At 41.3% G+C, this 26,035-nt stretch overlaps 1 protein-coding gene across 2 annotated transcripts in view; it reads left to right on the forward strand.

Annotated features, from left to right (window-relative positions):
• Positions 1 to 1,229: 1,229 nt before the first annotated feature.
• Positions 1,230 to 26,035, forward strand: part of Cad87A (cadherin-87A) — a 656,540-nt gene continuing 631,734 nt past the window's right edge. Inside the window, exons 1-2 of one of the 2 annotated variants that reach the window (XM_067154819.2) lie at positions 1,270 to 1,323; positions 1,482 to 1,681. The gene's annotated coding sequence lies outside the window, so the exon portion shown is untranslated. Of the gene's footprint in view, positions 1,682 to 26,035 lie in introns of both variants that reach the window. The other variant, XM_067154818.2, reaches the window with a different exon arrangement.

The raw sequence follows: 26,035 nt of genomic DNA on the forward strand, positions 1-26,035 counted from the left end.
CTCTCCTGCATATAGAGTTTCGGGTCTGACTACTGTTTGGTAGTGTCTTAATTGTTGTTATTATTATTATTATTATTATTATTATTATTATTATTATTATTATTATTATTATTATTATGAGATACAATAATTGAATTAGGAAGTAATAAATTCCTTTGAGGGAAGATAATCTAAATGTGTAAAATTTTGAATTTTTTGTTTCTTACTCCTGCAATACCTTTTATAACTGAATAATAATAATAATAATAATAATAATAATAATAATAATAATAATAATAATAATAATAATTTAGGGATAGATATGGACAATAATATTCTTCTTTCTTTCTTTATTTCTTAATCTGCTTACCCTCCAGGGTTGGCTTTTTTCTCGGACTCAGCGAGGGATCCCACCTCTACCGCCTCAAGTACAGTGTCCTGGAGCGTGACACATTGGGTGGTGGGTTACAACTGGGGAGGATGGCCAGTGCCTCGCCCAGGTGGCCTCACCTGCTATGCTGAACAGGGGCCTTGGTGGGGAATGGGAAGATCGGAAGGAATAGACAAGCAAGATGGAAGGAAGCGGCCGTGGGCTTAAGTTAGTTGCCATCCCGGAGGAGAAGTGGGAAACCACGGAAAACCACTTCCAGGATGGCTGAGGTAGGAATAGAACCCACCTCTACTGAGTTGACCTTCCGAGGCTGAGTGGATCCCGTTCCAGCCCTCGTACCACTTTACAAATTTCGTGGCAGAGCCGGGAATCGAACTCGGGCCTCCGGGGTTTGCAGATAATCACACTAACCACTACACCACAGAGGCGGACAACAATAATAGTAATAATAGTTAAGTGCCGTACTACCTGAGTTACTGCGTTGAAAGCTTTTGTAAGTGGGGGCATTTAGGTGCGTTGGCTTTACTAGTGATTAATGAAACTATTTCAAATGTGCGATGTTTAGGCAGTTTATCACGTTGTCAATAAATGATCCTGGATCCTTCTCCCTTCTCCCTGGAAGGAAGTTTCTACGTAGTGTACGTGCCAGCTGGATTTCACAGCACCGGTACTGCAAGTCCTTCCGCGACCAAGGCTGTGTTGTCATGTTTGAAGGAATGTCTAGCTCTGTGGTGGGCTTTGCTCGTTCCAAGACGCGAAGCCCCTTCGAGAATTATCGTAAGCAATCGGCAAGTTTCGCGAGTTGCTGCGTGGCAGGCAGGCTCCAGACACAGGCTGCGCTACTCCTAACGGACCGGTGCTGTCAGTCCGCTTTCAAATGCGGTCCATTCGAGACGTGGGGTAGTTGAAACGGATAGTAGCCGCTACTATCGCCGTCCAAACAGCTGATTTTCGTAACCAAATAACTTTTAAACCTTATCCACCTCATCGTTCTTTATTTCCTTTCCTCATGTGTTTTGTTCTTGTGATCGTATTTTAAGTGCTGTGTTGTGTGGTGTTCAGTGTTGTTTTCAAGTGTTTTGTTGTTTTATTTCCTTTATCGACATTTTAGTTTTCAACACCTGTTTGCTTTCTTTCTGTTTCGTTCCGTCAGTGCAATTAATGAAGCGTCCAAAGTGATACGTACGTCTTTAAATAATGTAAAAAGAAAATACCGTAATTTAGAATAACGAACCTGAAAGACATCGCAACGCAGCCTTCAGGTGTGTGCGAGCAACTGCTGCAGAAAAGGTCAACCAACCTCATAAAAAGGTCAGGAGTTGCCATTGTTCATTGTACTGTTAGTTTGAAATTATTCCTTACGCTATTATTAGTGTTGTGTTTTCTTACTTTTAATTTAATTTCTTTTTATTACAATGTGAGAAGGTTGTAGAATCATTTTCCACGGTTTCTCCAAGATTCTAATAACAATTTCTTGTTACCTGGTTGCTAGGAGCTCGTTCAAATCGTTCTAAAGAAATACTCACTTGCAGGTGGCTTTGGAATACTTCGTTTTCGTGACATCGGGTTGAGAATCGGGCATTATCTCCCAATAGGCTTTGGATGCGTTTGTGAATTGTTAGCTAGTAATATTTAATAGTTCTCTTCAACAGAACAGCTATGTAAATTCACTGCCAATAATTCATTTACGGGATTATAATGTCCACATTCACAGTAATAACAGCAAACATATTACACTTAAGACAGACTGACTTACCTGGCTGAAGCCACTTGCATTAACAATGTTCAGAATGTTAACAAGATAATTGAGCTTATCTACGTCTTACCGGGGACTGTTTCGTATTCTTGAATAATTTGGAAGTAAACATTGGCTATTTCTCCAAACTTGGACGAAATAAGTAATGTTCGTGTCAAAGGATAGAGGATATTGAGCTTAGTAAGTTACTACAAAAATAAAACGAAAAAAAGTGACCACCGGGATGAGTGATATAAAATCTGTTTTTATTTTGTTTAACATGACTTCTTTCATTATATCGATAATGAGTACGTTTCGAGAGGTCCCTGCCATATAAGGAAAGATCTTCATTGGGCTAATCGCATAAATGGGATTGGAAATAAAGAGTACAGATCTCTGCACATGGTTATGAGGGTATTTACGGCTTGTAGTAAGGATGTAATGGAGAGGGCAGATAAGTCTCTGGTAAGACCCCAACTAGAGTATGGTTCCAGTGTATGGGACCTTCACCAGGATTACTTGATTCAAGAAATGGAAAAAAAATCCGAAGAAAAGCAGTTCGGTTTCTTCTGGGTGAATTCCGACAAACGAGTAGCGTTACAAAAATGTTGCAAAGTTTGGGCTGGTAAGACTAAGTGGTAGGTATGTTCCGAGCTGTCGGTGGAGAGATGGCATTAGTAGACGAATACGTTTGTGTGGTGTCTTTAAATGTAGGAAAGACCATAGTGTGAAGATAAAGTTGGAATTGTAGGGGCTAAATTGGGAAAAAATATTCGTTTGTACAAAGAGGACTTAAAGATTGGAATAATTTACCAAGGGAGATGTACAATACATTTCCAATTTCTTTGCATTCATTTAAAAAAAGGCTAGGAAAACAACAGATGGGAAATCTGCCACCTGGGCGACTGCCCTAAATGCAGATCTGTAGTTACTGATTGATTCATTCATTGATATTGATCTATATCATTGGATATAATACAGCAGGTATTTTAAGTGTTTGTATTTACAAAGAAACGTTTGAAGACCACGTTATTTTGTTACAGATGTCATCGTGTTTCTCAAATGTCAGAGTACAAAATGAAGGCAAACATTTCAACTGACAGGGAAATTCCCTCGAGTGGTCAATACATGAAATACATGAACAATCACAACACGGTTGTACAAACTGACAAAACATGCATGACATATTTGGTGATTTATCTAATGAGGTATTGCACTCTATTTAATTGACGGAATAAAACCAGTAAATGAACATTGGAATGAAGTGGTTGCTACAACCTATTGTGGACACAAACGTAGTTTGTAAATAATTAATTTACTTTGTCAACCAGTAATTGCGGAACATGATCTTCAATTCTTCGTTATACACCATTATACCACTCAGAATTCGGTCTCTAACCTATTGAATATGAACTGAGCGTCTCTGTAATCACTGTGCTCTGTTTTTGGTTGGGCCTTTTGGCCATAGACTTCATCCCTCAGTCCCCCCCCCCCCCCCTACACTTCATCTTTATATAACAATTACCTCCTATATGTGCATATTTGCATATTCATGTTTAGACCTCCTTCTACTATTCTTGCCGCTTTGTCTGCTTCCTTCCAAGCCATCTATATCACGCAAGATGAGTCATGCTATTTCAATCACCGAGCTTGATAGCTGCAGTCGCTTAAGTGCGGCCAGTATCCAGTATTCGGGAGATAGTAGGTTCGAACCCCACTTTCGGCAGCCCTGAAAATGGTTTTCCGTAGTTTCCCATTTTCACACCAGGAAAATGCTGGGGCTGTACCTTAATTAAGGCCACGGCCGTTTCCTTCCCACTCCTAGCCCTTTCCTCTCCCATCGTCGCCATAAGACCTGTCTGTGTCGGTGCGACTAAAACAACTAGCTATTTCAATCAATCAAATCACCTGCAGTTGTCGCCCAGGTGGTAGATACCTTATCAATTGTGTACCTAGACTTTCTTTTAAATGATTTCTTTGAAATTTCTTTGAACACTTTCCTTGAAAAATTATTCCAATCACTAACTCCTCTTCCTAAAAACGAATATTTGCTCTAATCTCTCCTCTTGAATTGCAATTGTGTCTTCATAGTTTTAATAATAATAATAATAATAATAATAATAATAATAATAATAATGCTAATTGCTTTACGTCCCACTAACTACTTTTACGGTTTTCGGAGACGCCGAGGTGCTGGAATTTTGTCCCGCAGTTCTTTTACGTGCCAGTAAATCTACAGACACGAGGCTGACATATTTGAGCACCCTCAAATATCACCGGATTGAGCCAGGATCGAACCTGCCATGTTGGGGTCAGAAGGCCAGCGCCTCAACCATCTGAGCCACTCAGCCCGGCTTCATAGTTTTAAAACCATCACTTAATCTTATTCATCTACTAATGTAATTTCGCGCCATGTCTCCACTGACAGCTTTGTAATGGTTGTGACTGTTTTAAGAGGAAGAACAACTGGGCAACCATCCCCTATTATCACTAATCAGAAGGAGAAATAAAGGGATCCGACTCTTCGAAAAATTAGGAAAGACGAAGGGCGCGACAGTGAAATATTCCGTAGGCCTCGCAAGTTCTAATACCGTCGGGGCCGGAAAAGAACAAGAGTTGACCAAGAGAGGTCGGATATGATAGATGAAAGTGAGGAGCCTGGCACAAGTAATTGGTGCAATGAAAGGACTCGATTAAGGACCCCGTGATCGCCAACTCTCGCTCCCAAGTTAAGAGAACCTGGTAGCTTGGAGCATACAGCGTAGTCAAGCAGCTCGTCACCTTATTCTCAAGGTTTCCCTACCCAAAGTTAGGAACATATTCGCAACATTAGTTTTTGTCGGAGTTCACCCAGAACAAATCATGCTGCCTTCCCGTGGATCCTTCCCCATTTTACGTGTCAAGTAATCCTGGTGTGGGCCCTATACAATGCTCTTATTAATACCAGAGACTTGTACGCTGTCTCCTTTACTTTCTTACTACAACCCCGAAAAACCCTCATAACAATATGAAGATGTCTGTAATCTTTATTTCGGATCTCGTTAATATGATTACGTCAGTGAAGATCTTACCGTATATTAACGCGTAAGTACTTAGGGTACGAACATACCGAAGATGCATCGCAGCTCGCGGTCGCGGTTTACGTCGTGGTCGATGGAGGGTGAACATACCGGGGAGGTTTACCTTTCAGTGTTCTGAGATGTGTTTACAGGGACTGGACGTAATGTTTAGATCTCCGCGTTCAAGTTAAAGATAATTTATCCTCTACTACTGAGCTTTTACAAGTATAGAGTATGTATTCAAGTGACAGTGGAGATAGTGATTCATTGTGCATAAGCACACGGTGGTGGCTACTTTCAAATCAGTAAACCGCCGGGCTGAGTGGCTCAGACGGTTAAGGCGCTGGCCTTCTAACCCTAACTTGGCAGGTTCGATCCTGGATCAGTCCAGTGGTATTTGAAGGTGCTCAAATATGACAGCCCCGTGTCGGTAGATTTACTGGCACGTTAAAGAACTCCCGCAGGACTAAATTCCGGCACCTCGGCGTCTTCAAAGACTTTAAAAAGTAGCTAATGGGACGTAAAGCAAATAACATTATTATTTAATCAGTAAACCCGCCAGTGGAATGATCATCCTGTAATAAAAGAAGGCTGGCGCTGGGGGAATATCACAACTTATTTGAAGAACTTTTTTGCAATGGGCTTTACGTGCACCGACACAGAAAGGTCTTATGGCGACGATGGGATAGGAAAGGCCTAGGAGTTGGAAGGAAGCGGCCGTGGCCTTAATTAAGGTACAGCCCCAGCATTTGCCTGGTGTGAAAATGGGAAACCACGGAAAACCATTTTCAGGGCTGCCGATAGTGGGATTCGAACCTACTATCTCCCGGATGCAACCTCACAGCCGCGCGCCTCTATGCGCACGGCCAACTCGCCCGGTATTTGAAGAACTGAAACACCACGCGGACAGATTCCATTCATACGTGAGAATGTCCTTTGAGACGTTCCAATACATAAACAACAATGTGGAATCAAAAATTGATACTGTGAAGTACAATAACTACCACACGAATACACACGCGGGCTCTATGAACACCTGGATTAAGGGCAGAGTAGAACGGGGGATATATCACGTGATCTCAAACCGGACAAGCCAATCAGGAGCAAGCTACATCGATGCCTCCCGTTCGACAGCGATGAGAACACAAACTTTCTTGTCATCGCGCTAGACCTCCTGGTAAATCGCGATGGTGAATGGAAGCGAGCATCTTTGACATGAACTGTTCCATTTAAAACTGTGTGTTTGTGTTACCAGGAGGTGACATGGAGGCATCGACCGCGATGTAAACCGCGACCGCGAGCTGCGTTACATCTTCGGTATGTTCGTACCCTTACATCTTCGGTATGTTCGTACCCTTAGAGTTCTTATTTATTTTATTTAGCGTATGGCTTTACAGATACATCGGCCGGGCTGAGTGGCTCAGACGTTTGAGGTGCAGGCCTTCTGACCCCAACTTGGTAGGTTCGTTCTTGGCTCAGTCCGGTGGTCTTTGAAGGTGTTCAAATATGTCAACCTCGTGTCTGTACATTTACTGGCACGTGAAAAGATTCCAGCGTGGCAAAATTCTGGCACCTCGGCGTCTCCGAAAACCGTCAAGGGTAGTTAGTGGGACGTAAAAGAACGACGTAGTTATTATGATTTTATTTAGCCGAATTGTTTTCCTTTCATAAACATGATTCAATATTTCTTCATTTATGATCTGATCTTTCCATCTCGCTCTCAACATCCCTCTGTAACACCACATTTCAAAGACTTCTATGGCATTTCTATTTCCGCTAGTTATTGCCCATGTTTCAGTACCACATTCTACGTTAAGAAAAAATTAAGATACATGACAACACTGCCATTTCTCCTCATCTGTCAGCTAACATCGCATTTTTTCGAAAATAAAAATTTGCCATCTCTAGCTCGGTTTTTTTTTTCTTCTTCAGAAACCGCAAGAGCTTCAACAATAAAATTCAGTGCACTTCTGTAATTGCCTAAAAGGTACAAGGAAGAGTTGCAATTTGCACATTTTTTGCTCATGTACACATAGTACGGTATGGGGAAAATATTTTTCCTTTCTGAGAGTTCATTTTAGTAGGGTAAAATATTTTTCGGATACATTTGTAAGTCTTTGTTGTTGGTAGTACAATGAGATGTATGATTCATAACGTTTTATTGGTGAATATTGTGGTATCTATTGTTATGGCAGAAGATGGAGTTCTTAAGCGTGATTTATTGCTGCTGGCATTCCTGTTGATAGACAGATGGAGTTAGATAGTCGAAATTATGACTGTATTTTGCCCTAGTTGACGTTAAAACGTGAGGGAGCTGATCTTCGAACAGGTAGTTTAATGGATATGAACCTACAGAATGTGCTTTAAAATTGCATCTTTCACGTCAGATATCCTTGATGCAGTGTCTGATGGGAGTAATTTTGTCGCTGTTGAGTGGCATAACGGTAGCTTTAAAAGAAGTTTCTTAAAAATACTGATGATGAGCCGTCTTTCTAGTAAAACACGCTGATGAAAGTGGGTGGGTATTCAGTCACGCTCCTTCGCTGTATCCCTCCTGGTTAAGGCGAGGTCACGTGATCACATTCCTCTGCCATGAGCTGCAGCAGCAGTGAAGGTAACAGCCGCAGCCTGCGGGCTTAGGGGAAGGCCACAGCGAGAGCGAGAGAGGAAAACTTGCTTGGGAGAACCCACGCTGGCTAGTTGGCGCACGCCAGGTTTCTCCTTCAAGTTTTAAAGTTAAATAACTACGTAAAGGCGAGGGTGTGGGAGGAAAAAGTTATTGCCTAACTTACGGCTTTATTTGTTCTCAAAGTTCTTGTACACTACAATCAGGACGATAAATCAAGTCCAGTTGCGCTGTCACTTAATATTGCAGGTGTTTTCAAGTTTTAAATAATGGCATTTCCGCCTTGCTCTACTTCCACCTCCTCCTCCCCTCCCCCTCGCCCATCCTGTGTGTAACTAACTGTACTGAATAAAATAAAACAAAGCAACGGTATCTCTAAAGAGAAAACACTTTCTTCGTACGTCAAGATCAGAAATAATATTGCAACAAGAATTACTGTAGCTTGCGCCATGGTGTAGACTAGAACTGGCTCTTATTACTCCCCGGTCCTGACTTCGACTCCCTACAATTCGAGGGGCTATAGTTCAAGACTAAGGGCTCCAACGAGGTTTACTTAGCCTAAAGTAAATCTGCAGGCTTCAACAGCAAAAAAGAAACAAGCTCAGCTACACGGTCTGAGCGACTTACCGTGGCGATAATAACGATTATTATTATTATTATTATTATTATTATTATTATTATTATTATTATTATTATGTTGCTCGCTAAACTCATGGAAATGGTATGTAAAACGGTGGTTAGATTTGCAATGCTATGACTTAAGGATCAGAAACAGTGAATAATGACTTTCATTTTTCTTTGTTTCCTTCTTTCTTAATCAGTTTACCATCCAGGGTTGGTTTTTCCCCCGGACTCAGCCTCTACCGCCTCAAGGGCAGTGTCCTGGAGCGTGAGACATTCGGTCGGGGGTTACAACTGGGGGAGGAGGAGTACCTTGGCCAGGCGGCCTCACCTGCTGTGCTGAACAGGGTCGTTGTGGGAGGAGCGGAAGATTGAAAAGGATAGACAAGGAAGAGGGAAGGAAGCCATCGTGGCGATAAGTTAGGTACCATCCCGGCATTTGCCTGGAGGAGAAGTGGGAAACCACTTCGAGGATGGCTGAGGTGGGAATCGAAAACCCTGTACTCGGTGGATCTCCCAGGGCTGAGCTGACCGCATTCCAGTTGTCAAATTTCTTGGCAGAGCCGGGAATCGAACCCGAACATCACTACACCACAGAGCAGGACGTGAATAATTACTAACTAGCAAATATGAAAAGAAACCGGACAATATGGCAGAGATGAAAATAAGGTAGATATGTGGGGTTACGACAAAACTGGATATTCTGTTGTTCAAAGGAGGCTTTTTTTTTTTTACTCCCTATCTGAGTTGTAAGTGAAGTACAGTATCAGATGTATTTTTTATATTTAAAAATATATAATCTCGCTAAGCGTAAAGCGAAATATAATTTATATCTAGGCCTATGTTTTGTCTATTTCCTGTGAATTTTAATAACGAATGTACCCAAATAATGCGTATTCATATTTTAATTAAATGAAAGAATCTGTATTCACCCGTTAGGAATGAAGCATTAATCGTAATTAGGCAGCTCTTCCTCGAAAACATTTATAAGGATTACGTCATGATAGATAGGATTGATTCGGTATTATTGATTAAAGAATCAATAGCCTCCGTGGCTCAGACGGCAGTGCGCCGGCCGCTCACCGCTGGGTTTCGTGGTTCAAATCCCGGTCACTCCATGTGAGATTTGTGCTGGACAAAGCGGAGGTGGGACAGGTTTTTCTCCGGGTACTCCGGTTTTCCCTGTCATCTTTCATTCCAGCAACACTCTTCAATATCGTTTCATCTGTTATTCATTAATCATTGTCTCAGAGGAGTGTGACAAGTATGTCCCTAGCTTCTTAATCACTACTGATCTCCATTTAGTACATTCCTCGGCAGCCGGCACAATTCCTATCCTCACCGCGAGATGGGGGCTTCATTCATTAATCATTGTCTCAGAGGAGTGTGACAAGTATGTCCCTAGCTTCTTAATCACTACTGATCTCCATTTAGTACATTCCTCGGCAGCCGGCACAATTCCTATCCACACCGCTAGATAGGGGCTTCATTCATTACGTTCCTGATCCGCTCGAATGGCGGGAAACAAGCTGTGGATTTTCATTTCCAAGTAAACTATTCATACCTGAGTACAGAAGTAACATTTATCCGGTGCTGAGAAGATTAGTTAAATTTATTTAATATTGTTATTAATTAGTATTTTTATACCTTTGGAATGTTTTTGAGTTATTGTAACGTACTAAATATCAGTGCAATATATATTTTATTTTACAATTTTGCTTGACGTTGTACCGACAGAGATCTCTTAATGGCGATGATGGGATAGGAAAGGTCTAGGAGTGAGAAAGAAGCGGCCGTGGCCTTAATTAAGGCATGGCCCGATCACTTGCCTGATGCGAAAATGGGAAACCATGGAAAATCATCTTCACGACTGCCATAGTGGGGTTCGAACCTACCATCTTCCGGATGCAAGCAATAAAATTTAAAAATGTAAACATAAAAGTCATTCTAAAAATAAATAATATTACGCACATAACTAAGATTAGATTACAAATATAATTGAAAATGAAATGAAAATCCACAGCCTGTTTCCAGTCTTTCGACCGGGTCAGGAATGGAATGAATGAAGCCCCCAACTAGCGGCGAGGATAGGAATTGTGCCGGCTGCCGAAGCCTGTCGCACTCCTCTGGGGCAATGATTAATGAATGACGGATGAAATGAAATGATATTGAAGAGTGTTGCTGGAATGAATTATGACAGGGAAAACCGGAGTACCCGGAGAAAAACCTGCCCCGCCTCCGCTTTGTCCAGCACAAATCTCACATGGAGTGACCGGGATTTGAACCACGGAACCCAGCGGTGAGAGGCCGGCGCACTACCACCTGAGCCATGGAGGCTACAAATATTATTATTATTATAATAAATAATTGTAATATTATAGCTGCCTCTCTGGATCCGTGGTAGACTGTCGGCCTCCGAATCCCAAGATAGCGGGTTCAAACCTGGAAAAGGTAGTCGGATTTTTGAAGGGCGGAAAAAGTCCATTCGACACTTCATGTCGTACGATGTCAGCATGTAAAAGATCTCTGGTGATACATTTGGTATTTACCCGACAAAATTAATTAAATCTCAGCCATAGACGCCCAAGAGATATCCGGTTTACTCTGTCTGCCATCTAGCGGACCTAGAGTAAAACGTAACGTCGAAATTGACGAGCAGACATCCAGATGGCGTCAAATCGAAATGTCTGCACACGGTAGCTGAGGCCATATGATTATTATTATTATTATTATTATTATTATTATTATTATTATTATTATTATTATTATTAATATTATTATTGTTGTTGTTGTTGTTGTTGTTGTTGTTGTTGTTATTTGAGCGTTGACCTAAAATCTAGAACACGATATATTCCGAACGTTAATATATTGATTGCAAAACAAAACAAAAACTACCTGTCACTCACATTATGCCCCCCTCCCCCACATGTAATCCATCAGAAATAACATTACCTGACGCTAAAATTGGATCAATACTCAATCCAATTAAATTTGAAAATTAAGGATGGTACTACTGTGGGCAGCAACACGATTCAATTTCCATTATGTTTTTATACTACATCAAAATAAATGCACTCTAATGAATGGTAATGGATTTTATAGTTCAAGCGCGTCAAATTGAGATTTGCTATGCTACGTAGGGTGTTTCGTAAGCTGCGGTGGTCTGTATGATGGGGTTGCAAGGGCTGCAAGCATATGATCACGATGCTACACTCTTGCTGACGACGGAAGTGTAGTATTAGTGTTCGAACGCTGTGAATTGCAAGAAAATTAGTACGAAGTTTCAGATATGGTCACTGAAAACGGTGGTTGAGTTTTCTTTCGTGTAAAATTAAACATTTGGTCACAAGAGTAACTTCAAGTAGCTGCGGTTAGTATCATTATGCTATGACGCATGGTCGCTACGTTGAAAATGGTTAGAAAGCGCCTTATAGAAAATTATGTACATAGGCATATTCATCAATATGTGTGTTTGATCCACATCTCCTCCTAAACCACTGGAGCAATTTCAACCAAATTTGGTACACATACTGTATACCTTACTATTTGGAGAAAAATATCGCCAGATTATGGTACCACCGGGCGAGTTGGCCGTGCGCGTAGAGGCGCGCGGCTGTGAGCTTGCATCCGGGAGATAGTAGGTTCGAATCCCACTATCGGCAGCCCTGGAGATGGTTTTCCGTGGTTTCCCATTTTCACACCAGGAAAATGCTGGGGCTGTACCTTAATTAAGGCCACGCCCGCTTCCTTCCAACTCCTAGGCCTTTCCTATCCTATCGTCGCCATAAGACCTATCTGTGTCGGTGCGACGTAAAGCCCCTAGCAAGCTTTAAAAGATTATGGTACCCCTAGGGGTGGAAGTGGGGGGGGGGGGTGACATGTAAAATAATCGAAAATATTGTCAAATCCGCATTTTTCCGGGTATCTGACATTAATATTGACACTCTGGATGTCTTTTACGTCCAATTTCAACCCCCCTCCCTTATTTTTTGAATTGGCTTTACGTCGCACCGACGCAGACAGGTCTTATGGCGACGATGGGATAGGAAAGGCTTAGGAGTAGGAAGGAAGCGGCCATGACTTTAATTAAGGTACAGCCCCAGCATTTGCCTGGTGTGAAAATGGGAAACCACTGAAAACCATTTTCAGGGCTCCCGATAGTGGGGCTCGAACCCACTATCTCCCGGATGCAAGCTCACAGCTGCGCGACCCTAACCGCACGGCCGACTCGCCCGGTAATTTCAACCCCTGTGGACATTATGGTGAGAAGGGGTGAAAAACGAAATGCCCTAAATAATCGGGATTATAGATATAAAATGTGTGTGCAAGTTCCTGCATAGCCCGCAAACAAACTTGGTACACACGACTTACTATCTCGGGGAAAAAATACTGTGGGGGCAAGACTCCCCTAGCACGCCGAGGGGTGGGGGTGACTTGAAAATAACAGAAAATAGTGTCGAATCCATAGATTTCTGGATCTCTGAGATGGATAGTTGCACTCCGAGGAGAATGGGTGAAAAATAAATCGTCTAAAATGACCGAAATTGTGCAGCATACCTCTCAACCAGACTTGGTACAGATATGATTTCCTATCTGGAAAAAAGGAACTGTGTGGGGAAAGACAACCCTAGTACTCTCAGGGGAGGAGGTGAAATATAAAAATTACCGAAATCGATAGATTTTAGTGTTAAATCCATTGTTTTCGGGGTCACTGAGATGAACTGCGACTCTCCGGAGCTCTAATCCCGAATATGAACCTATTATTTACACCACGATTCTAATTGTGGCGACCTGATTTTATGCACTTCTAAGTCACGTGGAAAGTAGGTTTGCCATATTTTGAAATGCCTGTAAGGGACAGGTCACATCGACAGGGCATAACGACGTTTATTTCTTTTTTCAGGAAATCACTGAGATATAATTTCCTGTACTATGATTACATTGTAGACACAAACTTTATCACAGTGTTTTACTGTTTTATGTTCAACATAAAAGGTTTATAGCCCGTATTTTTCTTCACTTTTAGCATTTTTCAATAATTTGTTATGTCTGAAGCCATCTATTTTAAGTTTGTTTTAGAAGAGGAGATAGAGGAGATCCGTTTTCGAGAACTGAGAGTAATACGGACACTTCGGGTGTCGTAAGTCCATGTTCAGCTCCATCGGCATGGAGGGTAGAGTTGAGAAAAGGTGAAAAAAGTCTGCCGAAACATTGATTAATAAATTTATAAACTCTGAAAAATGAAACGTATGGTAATAGTATTATACTCCAAAAACTAATTAAAATAGGACATGTGATAAGTAAAACCCGGATCTTTATGCAGTAATAGGTTAGACTGCAAAACTAATTTCGTTAGTAGGAAGTGTCGGCCACCCGCTCTTCCATAATGTAGTAAGAGTAACATAAATTATAGGGGTTCTAATGGGCCGTACCCCTAATGTTTATGCAATCCCCATAGCACAATCGTTGTGAAGGTAGACTATGCATGCTACTCACTTCAGTAAGTTTGCATTCTAGCCTATTAATGCATTAAAATCCGGGCTCTAGTAATAAGTATTCGTACGACCCCGCATATTTTAGAAAACAATGAATGTTTCGTACGTTTAGGTAAGTTTATGGATTGAAATAAACATTCATGTAGCAATCAGATACCTTTATTCATTCCATAAACAATATGCAAACAAAAAATTGTCATAAACCTGTAAAAATGTAAGAAAAATTTATATATCTTTTGGGACAAACGAAAAGTATTCGTACGGGCCCTCTCTTCTGCACATTTCTCCGTCAGTCCGTGGAAAACAATACTGTGTAGGATTGCCCTTGGTGACTATGACAGCTTGGATGCGATTGGGCATTGATTTTACTAAACTGGCACAGTAGGAAGAGGGCATTTTATCCCATTCCTTCTTGAGAGCATTTTGTAAATCTCGCTTGCTAGAAATGCATCTACACCTAATTTTTGTTGCAAGGTTGTGCCATAAATGTTCAATTGGGTTTAGTTCAGGGAACTGGGGAGAGGTTTCCAAGCGTTTGGGAGTGTTGTACAACAACCAGAGCTGGGCATCTCCAGCTTCATGTTTCGGATCATTGTCCTGTTGAAAAAGATAATCACTTCCCGTTCCCATTTTATCAACACTCGCAAAATATTGATGTACATTCGGTGGTCCATCTTGCCTTCAGTGAAATGATTTCCCACTCCCTTAGCGCTCATACACCCCCACATTTTCACTGAACCACCCCCATGTTTCACAAGAGGAATCAGGCTCCGCTGCTATAGCTCGGTGGTCGGTTGCCGCCACACTTGGAGGCTCCCGCCTGAACCGAAGATTTACTTGTTTTCATCAGTGCAGGCAGTCCTGTTGAAGACCTCCAGATCTGTGTTTCGGTGTTCCGTGGCAAAGTGTGACCATTTCAGACGATTACCCTTGCTCACATAGAACTTCTTACTTCCCCGACGCCCGTGGAAGTCCATTTGAAGGAGGTTGTTGCGCACTAGCACCTCGCCGTTCCAGCTCAGCAGCAATTTTCAGGGTACTGCATCGCGGATTTTTCTTTACTTCTCGGAGAAAGAAGCGCCTCTCTGCCTGGGTCAGAGCCCGCGGACGTCCAGTTGTAGGCTTGTTACTGTGTATTTTTGTCTGGGAAAAACTGTCGATAATCGACTACATGGTTAAATTAGGCCTCCCAACTGCTTCTGCGATCCTTTTGAGCGACCATGTCTTATTGTGAAGGACTTTCCGTTCTCTGGGAGTAGTTTTCGGACTCTTTCGTCCCATTCTGACAACGTTTGAATGCACTTGAACGGTGCCCTGTCAACATCTGAGTCGAAATGAGTAAATGGGACACGTCCGAGCCACTGAAGCGTGCACAACGCCATTAGCAGGGAGTGGAGGGCTGATTTTATTCGCGAAAACGGGGGCCTTCAAACAAAAATTTACTGTCTGTGAATTTTTAAACATTATGACAATGTTTTATTTTCGTATTCGTTATGGAATGAATAGAGGTATTTGAATACTACATGAATGCTTATGTTTTCAATCCATAAGCCTATCTAAACGGATGAAAAATTAATTACTTTCTAAATATGCGGGGTCGTACGAATACTCTTTACACTCACTGAATGTTTTTAAAAGATCATCATCAGATTATCAAATCACACTCGTATATTTATTTCTGTTTAACTACTTATGAACTTGAAATCGGGAACTTCGTGAAGTTCTGGAGAAAAAGCAGATAAGTTTCAGAAGTGAGTTGTTTAAACATGAAATAATAAAGGACGTCCCGTATGCTGTTGAAATGACAGTACTTCAGACCTTCAAATACGGGAAATCCCGTGTAATACGCCACACCTGGCAACTCTATACTAGACTTAACTAAAGTTGGCGTCTGACAGGTAAGGTTGGAGGGAGGAGCATTGCACGTGCCTTTTCACGATGTTGCCACATTCCAGCATTCCTTTCTACATGCTCTTACCCCTCGCTTCCTGCTCACTTGTTCCCTCCTTCATTCTTACCGCTGTGATCTGTTGTAGACTACCTGGCCAGGCGGTGTCGTCCCATTTGCGATCACTCTTATACAAACAATCAGGTTCTTATCAGTGACAGTGACAGGTTTGGCAACTCCCAGCAAGACGAGCTGCCCTGAAGTTTTATCTCCATGGCAACCGCAGTCACCCCACCCTCATTTCCATGGCAACCACACAGCCACTCCCTTTATCCCGCCTCGGCAGGCAGTAAACGGACCTCCCTCTAAGAAATGTCAGACACCAACTCTTATTATTAGCAGTATAGTCAAAAGGTACATGTAGTTCACCTCCATTGGTGGTATGCCTGAAAAGAGATGCGCTACCTCGAGGAATACTAGTACGAGAGTTTACAACATTCACGTTAAAATGATAAGCTTTCCTGCTTGATTGCATTTCATAGGAGGTAGTTGCAGCCTTGGAGGTTCGTACATAACAAGCAGTAACCCTCAGGGTATGTATGTCATCAGCACTAACATGTTATTAATCTTGTGTGTCTAGGCTCGACACGGCTGTAATGCTGTGGAAAGAGCCGTCAAGGTCATTGCTTCAAGTGTTCTTAATTTCAATAGAACAGCCTGGGAGAGACGAAGTGAGAAAGTGTGTGCTAACCCAGCTTGCAACAGAGCAAACAGCATACAATGTATAACGGGGACTGGAACTGTTCAGAGCTGTAAGATAGCAAGCTTCCGTGGCTCAGGCGGCAGCGCGTCGGCCCCTCACCACTGGATACCGTGGTGCAAATCCCGGTCACCCAATGTGAGATTTGTGTTGGACAACATTCTCCATTAACATTTCATCTGTCAGCCACTTGTCATTGCCCCAGAGGAGTGCGACAGGCTTCGGCAGCCGGCACATTTCCTATCCTCGCCGCTAGATGGGAGCTTCATTCATTCCATTCCCGACGCGTACAAATGACTGGAATCAGGCTGTGGATTTTTATTTTCAGGATAGCAACTTGAGGAAGTATCGTAGCTCTTAACTGATCTTACTAAAGCCAACGGGGTGATCACCCTCTACGACTCACGAGTCTTTTGAATTTAGAACAGTGTCAAAATGAGTGACTCAGTGGAAAAAACATGGCCACGAAGTTTAAAAGAAAGAGGAGTTTCTTATATAAAAACGAGGTATGGATTTGAAATGATTAAAATATTGCACAAAACTATTGAATTTTGGGTAAAATTTCATCTTCTTCCGGCGTCTGTAGGTCCACGTGTACTTTGTCATGGTTTGGGTTTTCGCCATCCTCTTTCTCCTTCTCTCACGTCCTTCAGCAGATATTTTTTAATTTTTTAAATAATTTGCTTTACGTCATACCGACACATATAGGTTTTATGGCAACTATGGGACAAGAAAGGGCTAGGAGTGGGAAGGAAGTGGCCGTGGCCTTAATTAAGGCACAGCCCCAGCATTTGCCTGGTGTGAAAATGGGAAACCACAGAAAACTATCTTCAGGATTGCCGACAGTGAGTTCGGAACCCACTATCTCCCGAATGCAAGCTCACAGCCGCACACTCCTAACCGCACGGCCAACTCACTCGTAACTTTAGAAATATTCGGTCCACGCTTAACCGACTACGTCACAGCTGTCCCGCAGTATAGGAGCGGCGTGCCTTCCTCTTACCCGGATGCCACAGGGTTCGATTCCCGGCCAGGCCAGGGATTTTTACCTGGACCTGAGGGCTGGTTCGAGGTCCACTCAGCCTACGTGATTACGATTGAGGAGCTATCTAGCTGTAAGATGGCGGCCCCGATGTAGAAAACCAAGAATAACGGCCGAGAGGATTCGTCGTGCTGACCACATGACACCTCGTAATCTGCAGGCCTTCGGATTTGAGCAGCCATTGCTTGGTAAGCCAAGGCCCTTCGGAGATGTTGCACCATGGCATTTGGATTTTTAACAGACTACATCATCAAGGATCTCGGCAAGACATAGGAACTGATACAAATTGTGAGACTGCAGAGTATTGTCAAACATTTTTGAAGTTCTACCTCTTTTTTTTTTTTTTTTTTTTTTTTTTTTTTTTACATTTAACGTTACCATCGCTACGAATGTTCGGAGCGTAATTTAATTTCAGCACAAGCCAATGTATGTAATTTGTTTGTTTTTTCCCTTTCTTTGCTTGTCGTACGTAATTACATTGCAGCATTATGTATTATGCGATGCTTTGTTACTCTGTTGCAATACCCAGACATGGCTGATGAAAAGTGCTTTGATGGATGACTGTTGGAAGAGTCTGAATGCAAGTCCCTCTTTGTCTATGCCACTTTGTTTTTAAAATGTTCCATGAATTATTCAGACGTGGCCAATTTATTTTCAGAACAAGTAATAGTTGTTGTATGATTCGTCAGAAATCTTTCGACATCTGCTAATATTCTTATTCCTATACAGGGTAACACGAGGCAATACTTCACGAAATGTTGGAGGTATAGAGGTAATAATTGACACACATGATGGGCGTGACATGGGGTTTTATTGACACCAAAATAAAGTACACAAAATTACCAACAGGTGGCGCTGGACAACAACATTTCAGGTATAAATGGCCACACATGCTTCACATGACGTAGGGTTTTATTGGCAAACAGGCCAACAGGTGGCGATGGACAGCAACGCGTCAGTGATGCCTTGTTTTTTTACATAACAGATGACAAAACAGCCCTACAACCAAAGGTACTCCTTCCACCCCGTTAACATCTACGCTTACCAACCACCGTTTATTTTCTGTGGGCCTTGCCCATCACACTGCCACAAATTTCAGGAATACCTCTGGCTCAACCTCAAAGACATAACCGATCTACGGTCTTGCAAATGTACTTGCGTCTTGCAATACGTACCCATGGTCTGGTTGGCAGTAATGTTCGGACTTTGAATGTTAAAAGCTTAGCTTAAAATCCGGAAAAATATATCCCATTATGACAAACCACATCACATGCAAGTGTTAAGCTATTAGCCTCAGTTAAGAATTGCTAGTATATCTGAAACACCGAACGTAAGTTGAACTTTAAAGCTTGAAATGTTCTTAACCAAAGAGAAATGAAAATTAATTCATTCTGTGGAGGGTTGAGAGCCTCTGGGGACCATTTTAGTCGTCTGTTACGACAGGCAGGGGATTGAATTCCTACCTGTTACTGGCTAAACATTCAGGCTCTGATTATAATTATTGTTTGTTGACTGCTGCTTGGGAATACGTCCACCAAGATTGCGTAAATAAGCAGATATACGTTTGTAATAAAACGATCCGGGTAAAAGTGATAAACTGATGGCTGTATCGTGTCGTATCTTTCTGCGTGCGGGGAGAAGGGCCTTAATATTGTCCTCTACCTCATCCTATTGTGTAGCGTCCTTGCTCTGGAATTCTTTTTAATATTAATTGTGATACAGTTCACATGCGAACCATTACTACACGAAGGTGTTGGATAACTGAATATCTGCGTGACTGTAGACACGAACTGTGAAAGCTACGTCAGGTTTCACCCCTATTCCAGTCATCATCGGTAGCACGCGAATTCTCCTAACAAAAGCTTGATCAAATTCTCATCTAAAGTGTGAAGTAAACGTTGTCAGTCCTAAGAGTTTCTTGAAGTGGAGATGATGATCTTTGGGTCATCAGACTATAGAATGGTTTGATGAAGCTCTCCATGCCACCCTCTCCTGTGGTAACCTTTTCATGTCTATTACAATCTACATGTATCTCAGTCCATGTCCATACTTTGCTCTCCCCTCCCATTCCTACTGCCTCAAAATCTAACTGAACAAGTCATGGGAGTCTTAAGATGTGCCGGGCTGAGTTTTTGTGACGATCAATGCGCTAGCTTTCTGAGTCCAAGTTGGCTCAGTCTGGTGGTATTTGAAGATGCTCAGATACGTCAGTCTCATGCTGGTAGATTTACTGGAACATAAAAAAACGCCTGCAGTAAAATGTTCCCGCACCTCGGCATCTCCGAAAACCTTAAAGGTAGTTAGTGGGTCGTAAAAGCAATGATATTATGATGTGTCCTATCATTCTATCTCTTCTGGTCAACTGAACTTTGAATGAAATGACTCCACGGTATTAGTGTCTCCTTCAATTACTCCATATTTCCCTGTCGGCATGCCTTAGATGGAATGACGGAGTCAGGAGAGAGATAAGTTCGAAATAAATAATTAGTTTTGTCACTGAAAAACGTTGTGTGATTCCATTAAGTCATCTGTAGAGGATTCGTCGGTCTTCACCGGCTATAAAGGGAAGACCAAACAAGTGCATCAGTTATATGTCCAATTTCTGAAGACTCTGTCAAGTATTCCTTGCAAAACATAACTTTAGTAATTTTACGGGATGAATTTTGAGCGTGTTGAAAAGTGCACGCACGTATCCAAATATTTGGGAACAGGTATCTTACAACTGTGAATTTTCATTTGGGAGATAGTGGGTTCGGACCCCACTGTCGGCAGCCCTGAAGATGCATTTCCGTGGTTTCCCCATTTTCATGCCAGGCAAATGCTGGGGCTGTACCTTATCCCATCGTCGCCATAAAACCTGTCTGTGTCGGTGCGACGTAAGAAGACGTAAGTGGTGAAGGAAGTCGTTTATTTGTACCTCTACCGGGCGAGTTGGCCTGCGGTTAGGGGTACGCAGCTAAGAGCTTGCATCCGGGAGATAGTGGGTTCGAACCCCACTGTCGGCAGCCCTGAAGATGGTTTTCCGTTGTTTCCCATTTTAACACCAGGCTGTGCCTTAATTAAGGCGACGGACGCTTCCTTTCCTACCCCATCGTCACCATAAGACCTATCTGTGTCGATGCGACGTAAAGCAAATAGCAATTTGTACCTCCTAAATATTATACTGTGAGCAGACATCAAAATAAATTTCACCACAGAGGATTTAGCATACTGGGAGAAAGAGCCAGTGGCGGACTTGCTCACTCTCAAGATTTCACCTTACCGAACCCAGTTTATCAGTCGGAACATTTTAAGCCCATCAAAAGAAATCGAACCATGGCAGAGTGTGTTACCAATCGATCTACCGTGTATAAGACACAAATAGGTATGGTTATATTTTCAAAACTTTATATCGCTGCCTCAGTACTTGTTAAAAGGTGACACACACTTTGTACATACTTTTATGTGTCCTCCTTGGTTATTAACATATGTGAAAACAACCTTTTGCTGTATTCACTGAGAGGATATCACGGGTTCACTACACTTTTCGGTTTCAAAATGTTGTCACCTTTCACACTGCCCTACGTGGATTTCTTTCGCTCTATTCACGGGTGTTATAATGTCGTACAGGGCCATTTTGATTATTTATTTATTTATTTATATTTATTTATTTATTTATTTATTTTATTCATTTATTTATTTATTCCTTTTTCTAGTGGCAAAGCTAGGGCTTGAGGCTCCCTCTTCCACTTAACCACATACTAATCAAAATCTTAAATAAAATACTGAGATACTTAAAATAGTTAAAACTACAAAAAAAAGTAGAATTGAGAATAAATTTAAATAGAATTACTAAGTTAATACTAAAACTAATTAATATTCAAAGCTCTTAATAATGACTAATCCTCAGGCATGCACACATTCACACTTCAACAATTCAGTTAGCTGTCCTCAGTAGGTAGTCTCGGCACGTGACCTTAAATCTTTGTAAAGAGCTAGTTTCTCTGACCTGAGCTGGCAGGGAATTCCATAATCTGGCGCCAGTCACTACAAAAGATCTATTAATTTTATTTGTGAGGTGCACTGGAATAGAAAGAGAGGATCTGGAACGTATATTTAAGTTGTGAAATGATGATAAAAGGTGAATTTAGAAGAAATATACAGTGGCTGACTTGCAGTTAACACTCTAAACACCATCGTTAAAATGTGTAGCTGCCGACGTTTATCAGGCTTCAGCCATGAGAGAGCCTGATAATATGGGATGGTTTGAACATCGTACCCGATATTGTAAATAAATCGCAGGCAGGAATACATATTCTAAGTTTCATTTTATCGCTAAGTCTCGCAAGAGGAATTTCGTTCAGGTAAATTATCGTACATTTATACGTCAGTTACACTGGATATTCTAGATACTCTAACAAACCCCTCGCATAATTTTGAATATTTTCCTTTTCTGAGAGCAGATGGCGGTAATAAGAGACTGAAATCTTTCTAACTTCTTCTTTGAAATAATAATGTTGACTTCGCTTGTTCTGCTTGTTCTGAGGTGAAAAAGTTCAGTTACACACACGCACACAATATGTAAAAACCGCAATTCAGATCCCAGTTCGAAAATACCATATATAAACTCTCTTTCTAACCACAATGTTGACAACTGATACAGCGTATCAGGTAGACTTTCTCCTGTACCGGTAGTCATTTGCTTACATCGGCCTTTAACAAATACTTGAAAGCGCTCCAACAAAGCATTTTTAAATTCTCGTCTTTCTGAGGAAGGTATCACTCTGCTAATTAGCAGAGTGCTCAGGCTTCAAACTGAAGCCATCTCCTTGTGTTCTCTCATCTCACGCTTTCACTTCCACAGTTACAAAGGTGTGGAAACTCCTAGTTCAGAACAAAAGACGATAGATCCACACGCTACTCCATATTCTTCGTCTTACGACGCCTTCTCCCTACGAATGTTGGAGAGCCAATTCATATTATGATAACTTGCGAAACAGTGACTCGACAGATTTCAAGGCAAGGTCGTCCATACCAACGGCGCAGGTCTTTGAGCCAGGAATTTCTTCGTCTACCCACAGGTCGTCTTCCTTAAATTTTCTCCTCGATGATCAGTTTGGGAAGTTCATTATCATTCACCTCTCAAGATATGCCAGATATACCTGAGCGTTCGTTCCTTGATGGTCGTTAGAAGATTTTTTTCTTATTTTACAAGTTGAGGAATTTCTCATTGGTTTTCCTTTCTACTCAGGATATTCAAGGCATTCTGCTATATAAATACGTTTCAACCTTCAGTCCATCTCTCCAGCAAAGGTCTTGAGCGTCCAGCCTTTGAAACGATAAATAAACTCAGGGAAAGCATAGCATCGTAACATTCAAACTCGAAGCTCAATAATAGTTTGCAAAGAAAAACTAAATGAAGACAGGATTTCGCCAATAACTTTGGGGATACAAGGTAATGGTGTTGAAATAAATTGCCTGACATTTGTAAATTATTTCGCTATACTTTCGAAAACCCTAACAAGTGCAAATCAATTTAAATAACCATTAAAACAGGTTTGAGAGTCTCTGTAGAGAAATCCATTTTTCTTAAATGACAGAAATTGTTTGAACTGAGGAAGTGAATAAATTCAAAAGAAATGTGGCTTAGAAAAGTCTGCCATAAAAGAAAGGGTACCTACACAAGATGGAAGGATATTTGGCATTATTATACCCGTAATATTAAAAGAAGCTTTTTGACGGATAGTGCTGGAGGGAGGAGCACTGCATAGTGTACCCACACTCCTGCATTCCTTTCTCCTTCCCTTGGCTTCCGGCTCGCTTGTTCATTCGTTCAGACCACTGTGTTCTGTTGTACGTAACTCAGAAGTGAGAGGTTTGGTAACTCCAAACAACACGAGCCGGCCAGCAGGCTTATCTCCATGGCAACCGCAGTGAATCCGCCTACGTTTCCATGGTAACCATACCCCTACTCCCTTCTCCCCAACCAGACAGGCAGTGAACGAATCTCACTCTAAGAACTGTGAGAATGCATCTTTCAATATTACGACTATAAAACATTTTACAGTATAAAATTCTTATCCAGAATTCTTAACGTAACTTACTATGTTGCAGTAGTGAAACAGGAATGCCTAGTATTAATTTATAGATTACACTCGTTGGTCAAAATAATTTCACCATCAGAATGTTGGCCGGCAGGGTAGGTGAGGTGGTGATACACAATTTCTAATCACTAGATTACGTACCAAGAGCCTGAATTAAATTTCAAACCTCTCCGCAGTGTTCATATGGAGTGAGGGCATATGACGCTATTGATGGTGATTCGTCCGTCGGATGGGGACGTTAAGTCTTGACCAGACCCCTTGGTGCTATTCGACTGGAGTAGGCTATGTGCCGGCACCAGGCTTCACCCTCTCCTTTCCTACTATCATATACAACGTCATTCATTTCATCTCCGGTCATAAAAACTCGCCACGACAGATTCATCTCGCCTCATACCCGATCCCGTAGAGAAACGGGACAAGGGCTGATCATACAATAAGCGTGAAGTATCAGAAAGAAGAATCATTAGAAGAAACCTGGGTCCAATGAAAAAATACAGAATTGTGGAAATTAGGAAGTAGTAAGGAAATCTATCAGAACATGGAAAACATAATGGAAAGGATAAGCAAAGAATACTTATTTTTCGGGCATATTTTTAGCATGGATGATAACAGATTCACAAAAAAGAAATGATTCAGCTACATTTGGGAGAAAAATCAACAACCACCTGGATTCAAGAAGTCAAGAAAGATTTGAAACGAATTAATATACCGTATGTGTATGTTGAGTGTTCAGCTCCGAGGCTGGTTTGAACGTCAACTGCTCCGCCATCAGCGCTCATAGGTGGCCCAGGCGTCACTGAGGAGGCGTATTAGGGAAATGATGAGTGAGATAGTTTCCTGTTTCTTTCCTCACTGAGCCAGAAGTTGGTATTACATATCAGTCTGCCAAGACCACTGAAATGCCCACACAAACCAACCCTATGAGCAACATTTATTTTTAGAAATAAAGTGAATATGGGAGGATCCAAGGTGGAGAAAAAGTACAAAGTGGTCTAAAGAGAGAGAGGGAGAGAGAAGCACAGCGAAAAGATGGAGCATTGGAAAGAAAGAGAAAACATCGAGGGTTGATGAATTGAAGTTGGCGCGTGGTGATTCCTATCAGGCCATTACTGGAATAATGAGAAGAAGAATAAAAAGATGATGAAGAAGAAGAATATAAATCTCGTCCCGGTTCGCTTAAAGAAGTACACGAAGATCTAAGGGAAGGAGGCATAATCCCTAAACCATTTCAAGACAGAACCATTTTCAGGAAGAAAATTTGGGAGAAACCGGAGTGAAGTTCTGCTAAACCAGGTAACATCTCGGTGGAAAAGTTACGGAAGGGAAATTGTTAATTCTTTTCGCTGAGGGACTAGTGATTGTGCTGTCCCCAACACTCTTGCAACTCATACTGCACACACAACACTATCCTCCACTGCTCTAGTGTGCAGTTTCCTGTACAAGGCAGATGCCACCCACCCTTATCAGAGGGTCTGTCTTACTAGGAGTACACTAGACTAAGCAATATCCACATGAAATCATTATTATTCAGGCATTCCATTGTAACTGGTGTTACAGTTGAACAGTTAAAAAGAAGAATTTGGAGAATGAAATAACAATATTGATCAAAATCTCATCAACTGCAAAAGGTAGCTATTAGTTTTGTGTGTACCAGGAGCTATAGTTTTCTGAAATAAAACTTTTCCCAGTATTCTAATATTTAAGAAAAAGGTACTGTTACACGAATGCAAGTCAGTTGTTGAAGTAGATGGTGAAAATCAATAAACTCTGTTAGATGACAGCTAATAGAAACTTGCTCATTTTACTGTAGACCAAAGAAACTCTAGAAACACTAAAGTGATTGTAATTTAAACGTACTACAAACACTGTTTTTCTTGTCATTTCACTATTTTTAATGTAACGGGTGTTACACAGTTGACAGAAAACGTTATAACTGAGCAAACTTGGCAAAATACTTATCATATTAAAGCAGATAATAGTATATAAGAACAAATTAAAGTAAGATTGTTTGTTTGAATGAGTAAATTGAGCATTAGAACTCAGGAACAAATGTAACGACTTCCTAAAAAATTTTCTGAAACTTCTTGTATTTTAATAGTTACTTGTTATTTAAAGCACACTGGAATCATATTTATAATTAGACAAAATCTAGCACTAATATTGGTACAAAAAAACTTTATTAATAAATATTTTTAAAATATGTTCATCACTAGATATGGCCATTTGTAACAATTACTGTTCATATAGTTGAACATACCACTACTTTTTTTATAGTTTAAAAAACATGCCAAGTTGCACTATTTATGGAATCCATGTATTATCCTTTCCTTTGGAGAACGTTCTTAGATTACAGTAG

This window comes from Anabrus simplex, chromosome 10, assembly GCF_040414725.1.
Source record: "Anabrus simplex isolate iqAnaSimp1 chromosome 10, ASM4041472v1, whole genome shotgun sequence".
NCBI classification, from domain to species: Eukaryota; Metazoa; Arthropoda; class Insecta; order Orthoptera; family Tettigoniidae; genus Anabrus; species Anabrus simplex.